Raw genomic sequence first — 16,679 nt, 5'->3', positions numbered from 1 at the left:
AATGGTGAGGGCTTGACATGCTAGAATGCCCTCCCTCATTGGGAGCCAGCAATTATCTGGAGGGACACAATTCCCTCTGTTTGAAAAGATCAGGCCTCCCAAGGGTGTGGGTACAAATTCCTACACATTGTATGGGCCTTCACCCAGTGATATAACCCACTATAACAAGATGAGCACTCAAAGACTCCCCAGAAGCTTGATCCTATGCCAGATTCCACCCTTAAACACCTTAAACAGGGAATCCTTCCTTGTAATATTTTCTAAAGTGTTTTCATAACATTATAGTTTTAATCACATACCCGACAATCTCCCATGTTCAAATGTTCCCCCCAACCCTCCCCACAATTCCTTGGGCCATTTGATCCATCCTCCCAACCCTAGACTCCCTCAACCCAAAGTTTTCCCTATGCCCCATCTTATTCCTTCCCTGTACAAATACTTACCCCATATTACTAAGATAGAATTTTAAAACCTACTTTGCTATTTTAAAAAACATTTTATAAGAGTACATCACATTTGGGGGAGTAGGTGTCCATCAGCATATATCATAATTACTGCTTTGTCATATATGAAATGTTTACAGTGAACCCCATGATATAATGAGGTTTTTGGGAGGAAAATTTTTTCAATGTTATTTTTATCATGGAAGACTTGAAACCAGATTAAGCCACATGTTTTCTTACAAAAGACTGTTGTTTCTGGTCAGAATGGTGTTTGGTGATGGAAACCTTTTCATAACTTATTGAAATTACAGAAATATTTGAATTTTCTCGTTATAAGTCCTCTCGTTAAATATTTTGATTTGTTCTGTGGCTTCTTTGAAATATTTCAGGAGTTTTTCAGATGTGTTTAAATAATGATGTTATAATCATTTGGATGGAAATAAAAGTCATCTTTCCCATTTAAAAAAAGAAAAACCTCTCTGCAATTACTACAGATTCAGGGGCCCTCAAGATTTATGTCTACCTCTCAAGTTCCAAGACTTACCCCCTATCAGACCCAATGAGTTCCTCTATTTGCATACAATATTTTACATAGTTTCATATTAATGCTTGGACCTTTAATACCTTTCCCACAAGCTTTCACATACTCCTATTTAGCTTATTTAAAACCAAAAAAACATTTTTTCTTGGAAAATAGAATAACCAAAGTTTCAGTCACCATTCCAAAAATTAAAAAGAAAAAAATTCAGTTTGACAAAAGGCCTTCTTTGCTTCACCATGAGTTGGATAAAGAGAATTGTACTTTGAAATATAACAGAAGAAGGTCCAGTTTGGCATGAATATAGTTACTTTTTAAAATATATGCTATTTTTTTCAAAAGATTTTAGATTACATAAATTTCCCATGAAAAATACAGTGGATTCCCTTTGTGCCACTCCCTCCTCTCCCACACTTCCCCACATTAATCACATCCTTCATTAGTGTGGTAAATATGTTACAATTGATAAACACATACTAGAGCATTGCCACTAAGTGTGGATTATAGTTTACATAGTAGTTTACATTGCCCCACACGATTTAATAAGTTATGACAAAATATATAATGATTTTTATCCATCAATGCAATGTCATTCAGGAGAATTCCAATGTTCCCAAAATGTCCCATATTACACCTCATTTTCCATTTCCTTCCCTCAGAACCTCTGGTGACCATTGCATCCACCAATCATAAAAGGTTTTCCATTGCTAGAATAACAATAAGTGTATAGTAGAATAACCACAAATCATCTATAGCACATCTTTCATTTAATTGAGATGGGCTTAGATTCCATGGAGTTGATGGATGGGGACAACTGGTTTGCAGTTGCAGACTCTCTCTGTTCCTTGGGATGGATATGGTCCTTCATTTTATTCTTAATTCTTGTGATGGTTGAGTCCAAAGAACTGGAGTGAAGGTGCTGGAAAACTGTTGAGATTTAGGGCCCAACTGGCAGTTGGATAGTCCATAGATTTAAGTCTCTTTGATATGAACCTATCAAGCCTAATACTAAGTATAGGTTCAAAGAGAAGAGGCAGAAGAATCATGTGTAGGAAAACCACAAATGAGCTTATCTCTGTCACACTGCGGAGCATAAATTCAAAAGAAATGCCCACAGGCTGGGTGTGAAATAGAATTATATTTTGAGAGCTCTTTCTGCCAATTTGGAACCATTGGATCACACATATCCCAATAAACGTCAACATTATATTCATCCCTACATGCAATGTCTCAATATCCTCAAATATTGTAATGAACTTGTCAGTATCTATGACCTCAATAAAACCACAGTGGAGCATGATTATGTATGAACTTCACTACCACCTGAAAGAGAGGGGAAAAAAGCCACTTTTGTCTGTTTATGCTGTCTGTTTGTTCCTGGTCTCATAGGAGTTCTGACATCAATAACCTCAAGGATCATTAACTGGCCCATTGTCAGAGCAGGTACACTTGATGTGGTATTTCCAAAACATAGGACTTCCTGCCATGACCGTTGAATAACTTGTAAGTGTACGTGCCTGTGAGATGGGCACAACTTTAAATTCCCTTCCAAGTTATTGGCCAAAAGCTCTTTATTTTTTATACCACGGTAATTAAAAGCTGTAGGTGTTGACTGTGTCTTATATGTTTAATATTGTGAAGATTATATGGAGTACTTTCAGCTACTGTTCTCTGCTTTGGGGTAGGGAAAAAAAAAAGCGTTTCCCAAATAACCCTATGTTGCCATAGAAGTGCAAATATTCAGGAATTTCATCTGTAGGTAGAGAAATGGATCAGCACAACGTGTTGGTCTATGGTTTTAACACATTTTACATGGGCTGAGGAGTAAATAAGCTTGTCAAATTTTAGGAATCCCAAATATAATTTTATTTTCACCTTTATCTTAATCTAGTGATTTGCAATTTTTGAATTTTGCATGACTGCTGAATCCCAGGCAGGGGCACATTGGATCGTGGGTGTTTCTGGTCACAGGAATGGTATGCCGGTCTGCATCTACCTTATGTGGCATGTTGTTTTCCTAACCTGAGACATAGCTGTGTGAGGCTGTTCATCTCTCTGTTGGACCAAGGGGTGCATGATTTCAGGATGTCCTTAGATAAAACCTGACTGGCATGTGCCCTTTTGGACAGAACACTCTTCTGATGCAATGAATGCTAGTTTATTGATTGGGCCTGGTTGATTGACAAGAGATAGCAATAAACTTGCCTGGAGAGGAGGTGCTCCCTGGGGACTTTCTATCCATGGACTTGGGTGAAATCACAGCACCAAGGGGTGAGGAGGGTAATTCAAAACTAATTTTTCAACTGTTTTTTTTTTTTCACCTGGGTACAGAGCATCAGATACAGAGCCAAAGGGCAAAAATTGTTACAGATCCCCCTAATTTCTAGGGGATTTGGAAAAACTTAGCAAAAGAGGTCATCACAGCTCTTAGATTTGACTTTCCAATTCTTAATATCAACATATACACATAAATGCATATATAGATATATAGGGGTTCTACTTCTAAGATGTACCCTTTGATTTTCATTGTCCTGCTCCTGCAACTTCCCCTTTCTGCATGGAGATTAATGGATTGTACCTGCTTCCACAGACTGAGACCCAATGTATTTAAGGATGGAGATTTGGTTATTGTGGGTTTTTCCTACTTTATACATTTCAAACATTCAGAAGTATTCCCGTGCCTATCAAGCATGTCTATTTGCAGCAGTAAGTGCCTTTCTCAATTATTTTCTGCATCATTGTTGTGATGAGTGATGCCTGCAAATTTGCATGTGGCTGCATCAGCATACTCCACATTATTGTCCTTGCCTTCCCACCCAATCACCTACATCCCAGATTGTCAATAACCTTCTGACTGGATTTTTTTTTTCTTTCAAAAGGAAGTGAGACTATTCTATTTTTCTTTTTTTTTTTTGCCCCATGACTTTCTTTTCCAGTTCTGGAGCATAAAGGATACATACTTCTCTACCAAACCCCACTCTCTTTGGCTCTCCTCTGGCCTCAGCTGCCACAAGCAGTGTATGAATTGATATACCTTAGAAAGACAATCCATTGGCATTAGGGCTTTGTTATGAGGTTATAGAAAAATAACTCCTCCTTAAATTAATGGACTGCTAATGATTTTATCCTCATAGGTATAATGCTAATATTCCTAAAAAATGCTACAGTTATCTGGGCCCACGTGCATGGACAGATTTCTTACTGTAGAGAGCTGGATATTCTTTGAAATATCTTTATATCATAGCCTGCCAGGTATTCTCCTTGCCTCCTTAAGCTGTCAACCAAGCCAGGTTTAAAATGCATGATTATAATTCATTTGGGTATTTAACCTAATTGGGTTTTAATTTATGTGAATGGCATTTCGATATCCAATTATCTAATTAAAGAATTGATAAATTACTACTTTAGGGGAATGGGTTTCTAAAATTTCTTTCAAACATTTTTGATCAGCTTCTGGCAAATAGATTCTGCTTGAGTGAGAGTAGGGTATTTCTCTAAGGAAATGATGTTTTTGAAAGTGACAGACACATATGTTTTGCAAGTAGCTGTACCCATTTGTGACCGGGGATGGCAAGGTTTGGAAATTGCTAGAGAAAGTGTTTGCAACTAAGATTTCTTCCTTTTCATTTCTAGTTGTTTGTCTGCTTATCTCTTTCATTCTTTGACAGGCCTCTAGTAAGGCACTTCTCATTTCCTTTCCATGATTTTCCAAAGTTGCTGTCAATATCTGTGATATAAACACAACTCATTTTGATGGGTGCTACTGATGGCTGTCTTTCCAGAAGCATCAGGGCTGCAGGCGCTGAGGGTGATTGATTCAGGATATTCTGGCCTGAATCTCCTGGGGAAGAAGGCAAGTTTGACTCATGTCCCAGCTTGAAGCACCCTGTAAGGTGGAGAGAAAAAGGTTGTTTATTGTCACAGACATACTGAATGCTTTTCTGTGCTAATTTCTATTAAGAAATCAATTTTGGCACATATTAATGTGTTGTAGAATTTGAGAGGTTCAATTATTTGCATATAGAAAGGCCAGGACTCAGGAATGTTTTTGAGAAGGAAAAATGATTTATTGATGGCTGGCCGGACTTGGGAGCTTTTTGTTTCAAACCCGAGCCGCAAACAGGATTTTTGAGTTCATTTTATACAGAGAGGAATGGCCAAATGGTCCTTTTGTTTCAGTTCTCAATAGGCTTGAATTAGCATATGTCTTCCACATCCTAGGTAAGCTTTTAGCATGGACTTCATACATTCTAGATAAGCGTTTAACACATTTGGTTTGCATTTTCCCTGAATATTTAAAGTTTATAGAGATTGCATTTGTAAACTGTTTCCTGGTACTGGAGTTGTTGCCATGGTTACCAAGGGCAGGGCTGCAGCCTCTCGCCATCCCACACCCACAAGTCAGGACAGACAGCTTCGGTAAGGTTATCTTACCTAAGCCCATAGCCCACATCAAATGAAGCATAAACTATCCAAGGTGTACATGTCAATGGTATTTATATAATCAAATAGTTTTGCATTTATCACTTCAATATTTATTAGTGCATTTTCATCATTCTAGTAATTGTAATAATAATAATAAAAAGCAAAAACAGGAAAATGCATCATCTCACAATCTTTCTGTTTCCCACACAATACGTAGCTGTTATTGTGCTTCTATTTAGTTATTTATATTTTTATTTTGTAGAAATAATCTTATATGCACAATATTGCCCATATTTGTATTTCACATGAGGTTTTACAATTTTATACAGTCCAATGTTAAATTTTTTAAGTTATCCTTCTTGTAATATACATGTCCTTATATTTTCATTTTTATCCTTAGTCATATCCATATTTTAGCTCTGTATTTGTTACTAACACTACAATTTGTTTTCTCCACTTGTATTCATTTCCAAAGATTTAAAAGCAAACTTATCGAAAGTTCTGCAAAGAGTAACCACCAATTATCCATTCTATACCCTCATTTTATTTTCTAATTATTAATTCCATGAGTTTACACAACATATTTAGTTCATAATAGCACCATAATGCAGTATTTCTTGTGTTAAGTTTTATAGAAATTTTGTAGATTTGTGTCTTTGCATAACATTTTTAATGCTTTTACATTCCTCAGTAGAGAATGGCATTTCCTTTCCACATTTTCGCTTGAAGTTCAATGTGAACCATCTTATTTTCAGCAAAAAAATGTGGCTCATTGCTCTTTCCATTCTTTTCAACCTGTTATTTTATTGCATTCTCTGATAGGCTAGAAATTCCAACAAGGTACTAAGTAATTCTGACAACTTCAGAACTTATACATATTAATTTTAATAGGAAAGTTTTTTGTTCAAGGATTCTTTAGCAATTTTCATGCCACAATACATGAGGAAAACAAAACTCATCAGTAAACTTGGCTGATAGTGATGGTTCATAGACTGCAAGGGGAAGAGTATCTGGCTCTGCAGATGAGCCCCAAGTGGAGGTGATTCTACCATGTCTGACCCTCACCTCCTTGCAATTGTCATTCACTGAATTTGCATCAAGCAAAGTCTATGTTCTGATGGTGAGAGGGGTTTTCTTTTTAAGCATATTGAGTACTCTTCTCCTACATGACTATGTTCAGTCAGAAGTTTTTCAAATTTGTTAAATGCTTTCCTTCTTTTACAATATCATGAAGGAGATTCTCACTAGGTAATTCAATTTCTTTTCATAAAGCCTGTACCATATTTTTTCCTTTATTTGTGTTTACAAGACATTTGGGGGGGAAAGGAAAATATGAAAGTCAGTTAATGGAGTTTGATTTAAAGTTTCCCAAAACAGTTAATAACCAAAATAAGTCTGAGGTATATATATTTATATCAGACAAAATGGATAAGGATAATATGTATGATTAGGAATCAAATGGTAAATTCATAATGATAAAAAAGCTCAATTTATCACAAATACATAGTAATTGTTGTATATTAGTGAAGATATAAAAGCTTAAGATGAATAAAGCCATATTGAGTTATAAGAATTAAGAAAATCAGTTGTGATAGTGAAAAATTTCAAAATTTCTCTCTCAAAAACGTGATAACATATCTAAGAAATATAAATTATATTTGAAAAAAGATTAACAAATTTGATTTATTGAGTACATTCGGATACCTGTGTTATACTCTTGAAAAATATTCATTTTTCTTAAACACACAGGGTTCATTACTCTACACATAGAAATATATTAACCAAGTCTGAACAAAATGAGTTTTAAAATAAATACAAGATTCTTTTATTTTTCTTGGAATTTCAGATAAAAGTTAATAAAAACAAAAAGGATTTCCTTTGGCCTTGAAGATGATTTATTAATAAGTAAATTGGAACTGTGTACAATCTGCAGAATTGATTAAATTATTAAGGATTATTTGGAGGAAATACCAATGAAGATCTTGATTAATTATTAATGATAAAAGGATTTTAATTTTTAAAATTATCAAATGAATAATAGACTTTTTGGACTTTATGATACGGTTCCTCTTAGATTCTTTTTTTTAAAAATTATTTATTTATTTAAAAAATTACATTAAAAAAATATGAGGTCCCATTTAACCCCACCGCCCCCACCCCCCACGCCCCCCACAGCAACACTTGCTCCCATCATCGTGACACATCCATTGCACCTGGTAAGAACATCTCTGAGCATCACTGCACCCCACAGTCAATGATCCACATCATAGCCCACACTCTCCCACATTCCATCCAGTGGGCCCTGGGGGAATCTACAATGTCCCGTAATTGTCCGTGAAACACCACCCAGGACAACTCGACTTCCCGAAACCGGCTCCACATCACATCTCTTCCTCCCATTCCCCAAACACAGCAGCCACCATGGCTCGCCTTCCCACACCCATTCCACATTTTCTCTGTGGACATTGGATTAGTTGTGTCCATTGCACATCTATGTCAAGTGGGGGCTTAGATTCCATATGGATACTGGATGCACTCCTCCTGCTTTCAGTTGTAGACACTCTAGTCTCCATGGTGTGGTGGTTGACCTTCTTCAACTCCATGTTAGCTGAGTGGGGTCAGTCCAATAAATCAAAGTATAGGAGCTGAAGTCTGTTGAGGCTCTGGGCCTGGGTGTCATATTATCAGTCCAGAGATTCAAATTCCCTAAATATATCTTAAACCCCAGCACCTATTACAATTCCAATAAAGTAGCATGGAAGTCTTGTGAAAAGAGATCCCCTCTGAGTCCAATTCCATCACGCAGAAACACAGGCTCCAAAGAAGGGCATCTGACATGGCAGTGAACCCCATCTGCCATGCCCATAGAAACTGTGGGTCTCTTTATCCCTCAAAAGAACCAATATCTGGGGTTGTATCTACTTTATCTGTCTCTCAGACTCTGCTCAGTTGTGCATAAGGGCATTCCTTCTGACAACCTCCAGACTCTTTTTTAGAGACTCATAGCCTTATAATCTCATTTCTCCTTTCCATTTCCCCCTTACATTAGGTCAATCAGCATTTTGAAGTCATGTTATTATATGTAGACAGGGATATTCTGCTGATCCGTATCGAACCTTTAATTCAAGGTCATTTTCTTCTTGTGTCTTCAGCTGGTATGTGGTAGTGGTCCCTCGGTGCCAGGGAGGCTCATCCCCAGGTGTCATGTACCTCGCTGGGGGGAATGCACTGAATCTACATGATGAATTTGGCTGTGAGAGTGGCCACATTTGAGTAACACAAAGGCTGTCAGGAGGAAACTCCCAGGCACAGTGCTACTCTAGGCCTTGTTCTTATTGCAGGTGTATAGGCTCAAAAGCATAGCCATTAGTATCAGGAGCCCACTGTTGGGCCCTCCTTCCTTCCTGGTTCTTGCCGTTGTACCTGGGGGACTGCCGCTGCTCCTCCAGGGTCCAAGACAGTGATCCCCCGGCCAGGGGCCCGGTACCCCCCTAGCTGTTGTCTTTAATTGTTTCCACTATGAGTATATCTAGACATTACTATATACCCTGGGTATATGCCCTGTATAACTCCCTGTCAACCCTATATATCCTGTCAATAACATCCTATATCAGTATTCCTCCGCTGCCATTGTTGAACCACTCTGTGATCCAAAACTTCCTGTAAAGTGAATCCCAACAAATTGTCAGCTTCACAAGAGTCTTAGATCACCGAAATTCATATATACAATATACAGTACTTCCCCAGATCCACCATAAAACCTTTTCCCTTCCGCAGCGATAATCTTTTAACTTATTCATATTTCCTGAAACTGATGTAGAGATTCCGAGACAATAGCTTTCAAACAAGGTGACAACTGTACTTACTATGTGGTCCATACTTTAGGTTGTACAGTTTTCTAAATTTTTTAGTTATCCTATGTTTTACCTTATGGTTTACATTATTAGTCTGTCGTCCCCTATATGTTTTTGGTGTAATATTACATGTTTTATATTCTTCCTCGTGTACTCTCACAAAACTCCTCTCTTGCCCCCATATTTACCTTGGTTCCATCCATTCCACATCCATTTTCCCCTCCCCTTGGGGCCCACAACACCAGCCAATCTCCATTTCCCAAGAAGCCATGTCCAGAGATACTTGCAGCAGTATTCAGGGCCTGACTTTCTCAACTGCCCTGTTGCCCTGGGAGCCATCCCTTCTTACGAGAGATACAGTTCTCTCTATTTGACGGCATTAGTCTACTCCAGGATGTGGGCCAACCCAACTCTCACTTCTTGGGTCTTTTCCCAATGGTACTACCCACCTTGGCATAATGAGCCTTCAGCTATTCCCTTGGAGTCCGTCCCGCATCAGACCATACCCCCTGAGCATCCTAAACAGGTAACCCTCCTACTTATACTTTGATACGAGTTTCTCAACATATTGTTCTCAACAAACACCTGACACTCTCCCATGTTCGTATGTTGCCCCTCCCTCCCCCCATTTTTTGGATAATATTACCCCTCTGCCCATCCCCAGCCCCCCTCCAACCCACAAAGCCCCATCCGAAGGCAACCCCTTGCCCCCATTTTGTCCCTTCTTTGTGCTCATACTTACCGCCAGCTTATCACAGATTCCCCCCCTGCAGACGTTAACTCACATACTTCCTCCACCCCCTGATTCCCTGTAAGCCTCTTTTCCACACTCTAGCTCTCTGAGGCAGTTTGCTTATTTCATATCATTGAGGTCATGTAGTATTTGTCCTTCAATGCCTGGGTTGCTTCACTCAACATAAGATTCTCAAGGTTCATTCATGTTATCACGTGTGATTGTAGTGTATTTGTTCTTACAGCCGAATAGTATTCCATTGTGTGTATATACCACATTTTATTGATCCACTCGTCTGTTGATGGACATTTGGATTGATTCCAACTTTTGGCGATAGGGAACAATGCTGCTATGAACATTGGTGTACATATATCGGTTTGTGTCCTTATTTTCAGTTCTGATGGGTATATACCCAGCAGTGGTATTGCTGGGTCATATGGCAAATCTATGGTTAATTTTTTGAGAAACTGCCAAACTGTCCTCCAGAATGGTTGGATCCTTCTGCATTCCCACCAGCAGTGGATGAGTGTTCCCCTTTCTTCACATCCTCTCCAGCATTTGTATTATTCTGTTTTTTTCATAGCTGCCAATCTTATGGGAGTAAGATGGTATCTCATTGTAGTTTTGAATTGCATTTCCCTGATAGCTAGAGATTTGGAGCATTTTTTCATGTGCTTTTTAGCCATTTGTATTTCTTCTTTGGAGAAGTGTCTGTTTAAATCTTTTTCCCATTTTTTAAATGGGTTGTTTATCTTTTTGTTTTCAAGATATATGAGTTCTTTATATATGCAAGTTATAAGTCTCTTATCAGATATATGGTTGCCAAATATTTTCTCCCATTGTGTGGGTTCCCTTTTTACTTTCTTGACAAACTCCTTTGAGGTGCAGAAGGCTTTAATTTTGAGGTAGTCCCATTTATCTATTTGTTCTTTTGCTGCTCGTGCTTTTGGTGTGATATTCATGAAGCCATTTCATATTACAAGGTCCTGTAGATGTTTCCCTACACTGCTTTCCAAGATCTTTATGGTCTTGGCTCTTATATTTAGGTCTTTGATCCATCTTGAGTTGATCTTTGTATAAGGTGTGAGATGGTAATCCTCTTTCATTCTTCTACATATGGCTATCCAGTTCTCCAGGCACCATTTGTTGAATAGGCCATTCTCTCACAGTTGAGATGGTTTGGTGGCTTTATTGAATATTATATGGCTATATACTTGAGGTTCTATACTGAACTTTCAATTCGATTCCATTGGTCTGTGTGTCTCTCCTTATGCCAATACCATGCTGTTTTCACTACTGCAGCTTTGTAGTATGTTTTGAAGTCAGGAAGTGTGATTCCTCCTATTTCGTTTTTCTTTTTCAATATGTCTTTGGCTATTCGGGGCCTCTTTCCTTTCCAAATAAATTTCATAGTTAGTTTTTCTCGTTCCTCAAAGATGTCTGTGATGATTTTTATTGGGATTGCATTGAATGTGTAGATCAGTTTTGGTAGGATAGACATCTTAATAATATTCAGTCTCCCTATTCATGAACAAGGAATATTCTTCCATTTATTTAGGTCTTCTTTGATTTCCTTGAACAGTCTTGTATAGTTCTCAGTGTATAAGTTTTTTACCTCTTTAGTTAAATTTATTCCTAAGTATTTGATTTTTTTATTTACTATTGTGAATGGTATTTGTTTCTTGATTTCCTCCTGATCTTGCTCATTATTGGTGTACAGAAATGCTACTGATTTTTGCGCATTGATCTTATAACCTGCAACTTTGCTGCACTCACTTATGAGTTCTAGCAGCTTTGTTGTAGACCTCTCAGGGTTTTCTATGTATAGGATCAAGTCATCTGCAAATAGTGAAATTTTGACTTCTTCCCTTCCAATCTGAATACCTTTTATATCTGGTTCTTGCCTCAGTGCTGGAGCAAGTACTTCTAAGACAATGTTAAATAGGAGCGGAGACAATGGGCATCCTTGTCTTGTTCCTGAGTTTAGAGGGAAGGATTTTAGGATTTCTCCATTGTAAACAATGCTGGCTGTAGGTTTTTCATATATACTCCTTATCATGTTCAAAAAATTTCCTTGTATTCCAATCTTTTGGAGTGTTTTTATCAAGAAGGGGTGCTGTATTTTGTCACATGCCTTTTCTGCATCTATAGATATAATCATGTGATTTTTTTCCTTCAATCTGTTTATATGGTGTATCACATTGATTGATTTTCTTATGTTGAACCATTCTTGCATACCTGGAATAAATTCCACTTGGTCATGGTGTATAATTAATTTAATGTGTTGTTGAATACGATTAGCAAGTATTTTGTTAAGTATTTTTGCGTCTAGGTTCATGAGAGAAATTGGTCTGTAATTTTCCTTTCTTGTGGTGTCTTTGTTTGGCTTTGGTACTAGGGTAATGTTGGCATCATAAAAGGAGTTCGGCAGTGTTCCTTCTGTTTCGATTTTTTGGAATAGTTTCAATAGGATTGGTGTTAGTTCTTTACGGAATGTTTTGTAGAATTCACCTGTGAAGCTGTCTGGCCCTGGGCTCTTCTTTGTTGGGAGATTTTTAATGACGGATTCTATCTCTTTGCTTGTGATTGGTTTGTTAAGATCATCAATTTCTTCTTTTGTCAGTATGGGCTACCTATGTGTTTCTAGGAATTTGTCCATTTCCTCTAAATTGTCATTTCTGTTGGAAGATAGTTTTTCAAAGTATCCTCTTATGATAGTCTTTATTTCTGTGGGGTCAGTGGTGATATCCCCTTTCTCATTTCTTATTTTATGTATTTGCATCTTTTCTCTTTTTTTCTTTGTTAGTCTCGCTAAAGGTTTGTCAATTTTGTTGATCTTCTCAAAAAACCAGCTCTTGGTCTTGTTTATTTTTTCAAGTGCTTTCTTATTTTCTATTTCATTTAGTTCTGCTCTTATCTTTGTTATTTCCTTCCTTCTTCTTCCTGTTGGGTAACTTTGTTGTTGTTTTTCTAATTCCGTCAAAAGTGCAGTTAGTTCTCCAATTTTTGCTCTTTCTTCATTTTTGATATGTGAATTTATGGCTATAAATTTCCCTCTCAGTACGGCTTTTGCTGCATCCCATAAATTTTGGTATGTTGTGTTATCATTATCATTTGTTTCAAGGTAGTCATTGATTTCTTTTGAGATTTCCTCTTTGACCCACTGTTTTTCTAAGATTGTGCTGCTTAATTTCCAAATTGTGGTGTGAAGTCTGGGTCTCTGTCCCTTGCAAATTTCCAGCTTCACTCCACTGTGGTCAGAGATATTGTTTTGTATGATTTCGATCTTTCTGAATTCATTAAGCCTTTCTTTGTGTCCTAACATATGGTCTATCTTGGAGAATGTTCCATGTGCACTTGAGAAAAATGTATATCCTGCTGTGTTTGGGTGTAATGATCTATATATGTCTATTAGATCCAGCTCTTCTAATATACTCTTCAAATGTTTTGTTTCTTTAGTGATTCCCTTTTGAGATGTTCTGTCCAGAGTTGATAGTGGTGTATTAAAATCCCCCACTATAATTGTAGATGCATCTATTTTTTCACTTAGTTTATCCAGCGTTTGTCTCAAATATTTAGAGGTGCCCTTGTTAGAAGCATATATATTTATGATTGTTCGATCTTCTTGACAAATTGTCCCTTTCACTAAAATGTAGTATCCTTCTTTGTCTCTCACAATTGTTTTGCATTTAAAGTCTATTTTGTCTGATATTAATATAGCTACTCCTGCCTTTTTTTGGTTGTTGTTTGCTTGTATGATTGTTTTCCAGCCATTCACTTTCAACCTCCATGAGTCTCTGGGTCTAAGATGTGTCTCTTGTAGGCAGCGTATAGATGGGTCATATTTCCTTATCCAATGTCCCAGTCTGAATCTTTTGATAGTTGAGTTTAATCCATTCACATTCAGTGTTATTACGTTCAGGGAGTTATTTATGGTAGCCATAAATTGCTTGGATTTGTGTTTGTTATATTTTGTTTGTATTTTTATTTTCCCCTTCTATTTTTGTCTTTCTTGTTGCTCTTACACTCTACTCCATCTCTGACTATACAGTTTTTTCCTTTCTTCCTGCAGAACTCCCTTAAGAATTTCTTGAAGGGGAGGTTTCTTGTTGATATACTCTTTCAGTTTCTGTTTATCTGTGAATATTTTGAACTCTCCATCATTTTTGAATGCTAGTTTAGCTGGATAGAGTATTCTTGGTTGGAAATTTTTTTCCTTTATTACCTTGACTATATCATACCACTGCCTTCTTGCCTCCATCATTTCAGATAAGAAATCAGCACTTAATTTTATGGAGTTTCCCTTGTATGTGATGGTTTTCTTTTTTCTTTCTGCTTTTAGAATTTTTTCTTTGTTTTGAGCATTGGATAATTTGACAAGTATATGTCTTGGGCTGGGCCTGTTGGGGTTTATGACCAGTGGAGTGTGCTGTGCTTCTTGGATATGTACATCTGTCTCTTTCAGCAGATTTGGGAAGTTTTCATTCATTATTTCCTGCAACACTCCTTCTGACCCCTTTCCCTTCTCTTCTTCTTCTGGAATGCCTATAATACGTATGTTTGAGCGATTTACATTATCACTCAGGTCCCTAAGTCCTATCTGGATTTTTTCTACCTTTTTATTGACCACTTCTACTATCTGTTTGATTTCCAATGCACTGTCTTCCACATCACTAATTCTCTGCTCTGCCTCTCCTAGTCTGCTGATATTTGCTGCAATTTTTTTTTTGATTTCTTGAATTGTGGTGTTCATTTCCATCATATCTGCTATTTTTTTGCGCATGCCTGCACTTTCCCCTCCAAGTGTTGTCTTCATGTTGTTAACCTCTTTCATTACTTCATCAAATTTGTCGGTGATAAATGTTCTGAGATCTTTCATTGCTTGTGCGAAGTTCTGCTCCCCTTCCTGATTTTTAGTCTGTTGATTGGATTCAGCCATGTTTTCCTGATTACTTGTTTGGTTTGTAGATTTTTGTTGCTGTCTTGTCAACATTTTTTCTTGATGGGTTTAATCAGTTCCTTAGCTTCTTTGTCTAGTCTTGGAGATTATTTAGCTGTTGTTTTTGCGTAAGTGTTATATCTTCTTTTTGCTACTTTGTTCTTCTTATTCCAATTTCTTATTGCTGGTTAAGCTCACTTTAAAGGAATGTATTAGTGCTGGGGAAAGGCAATTGTGTAAGGAAGGGAAAAGTGTGAAGTAGTGTTGGTGATATATGTTAACAAAGCAACAATATGAGTTTTGGGAGGATGGAGGTTAGATCATGTAAATTGTGTAGCGTTATAGTAGGAGGAAAGTACCTATAATGAGTTAGACGACTGAATATGGGAGGAATATGGTACGTACTAAGAAGCTATTGTTTTCGTGAGAGAGGGAAAGAGAAAAGAAAGGTAATAGTTTCAGGGACGAATACCAGATGGAAAACTAAACAAAGGTATTAGAAATTAAGAGTTAGACACTTTGTGGATTAAAGAAAGGGAGGTGGAATATAGGAGAGATAGCAGATGGTGGAGGATATCAAGTTGTAGGGGAACGGGGATAGTGTAGATAGGCTAAATCTATTCACAGAGAGATGAGGCAGTGGAGGATGAGGAAACCCAGCAAATGTGAGGTGTTTCCTGCAGGACCTATTGTATAGTTAAGATAAAATAGAATAAGAAGACTATTGGGGACAAGAAAGAGAGGATTAAAAAAAAAAAAAAAAAAAAAAACAAAGAACAGAAACCCTGCTGCCGGGCTCGGCTGGGCTCCCCCGTCCGCCACCCGCCGCGGCTCAGCTGGGCTCGGCTCCCCAGCTGCCCGCCACGGCTCTGCTGGGCTCGGCTCCCCTGCCCGCCGCCCGCTGCGGCACGGCTAGTCTACCCTGGCCACCGCCCTGCTGGGGCTCGGCGCGGTGCTAGCTGCCTCGGCTCCACCTACCCAAGGAGGGAATCTTCAACACATAGCTGGGATCTCCGTGTATATTTCACAGACGGATCCTCTCTGTTACCTTCCCTCCAAATCGATGTCCAGACACCTCCAGACCAGGAAAAATCCCGAAACAGCCCGGTCCCAAAGAGTCTCCGAAGCCGCCCAGCCGATTCCCCCCAGGAGCTAGTAACCGGGAAGTTCACTCAGCCGCCATCTTGCCCCCTCCCCCCCCTCTTAAATTCTTGAAGTGTTTCCATTGCTATTAGTTATAGGTAAACTTCTCTTCCACTTTCAGCATTTCTTTTCTCCCAAATGTTCTTGCCTTGCCTGATTTCTCCTTCACTGGGGCTCTTGGGCTATTCACACATTGTTGATATTTAATGATAGAAGATCCACAACTTGATGGCTTAGATGCTTATGCTAACTGTCAGTCTTCTGTTGGGTGATTCTGTTCCATCCACTTCTGCCTGTGCTGTGGAGCTGAACTGTTATGGAGATTCACAGTTCGGATGGAATTATTCTATCTTTAAACTCATACCAATATTGCTGACATTCTACAAATCATGTAATGATGTGTTAGTATGAAAAAAGTACTTTGATTCCAGAATTAAAGAACAAATTCCACTCTGAAGGTGGCCTACATTTCCAATCATTACACTTTCTGTTGAAACTATTCTCACTTTTCCCCGTATATGTAGAATTCCGTCAGGGTCTTAAAGAAATTTTTAGTTATTTAGTATTAGCTAAAATCATGCAGATTCAGAAGACCCAGTCAAGA

The sequence above is a fragment of the Dasypus novemcinctus genome, chromosome 30 (genome assembly GCF_030445035.2).
Source record: "Dasypus novemcinctus isolate mDasNov1 chromosome 30, mDasNov1.1.hap2, whole genome shotgun sequence".
In the NCBI taxonomy this organism is placed as follows: domain Eukaryota; kingdom Metazoa; phylum Chordata; class Mammalia; order Cingulata; family Dasypodidae; genus Dasypus; species Dasypus novemcinctus.
This window is presented reverse-complemented; position numbering follows the sequence as displayed.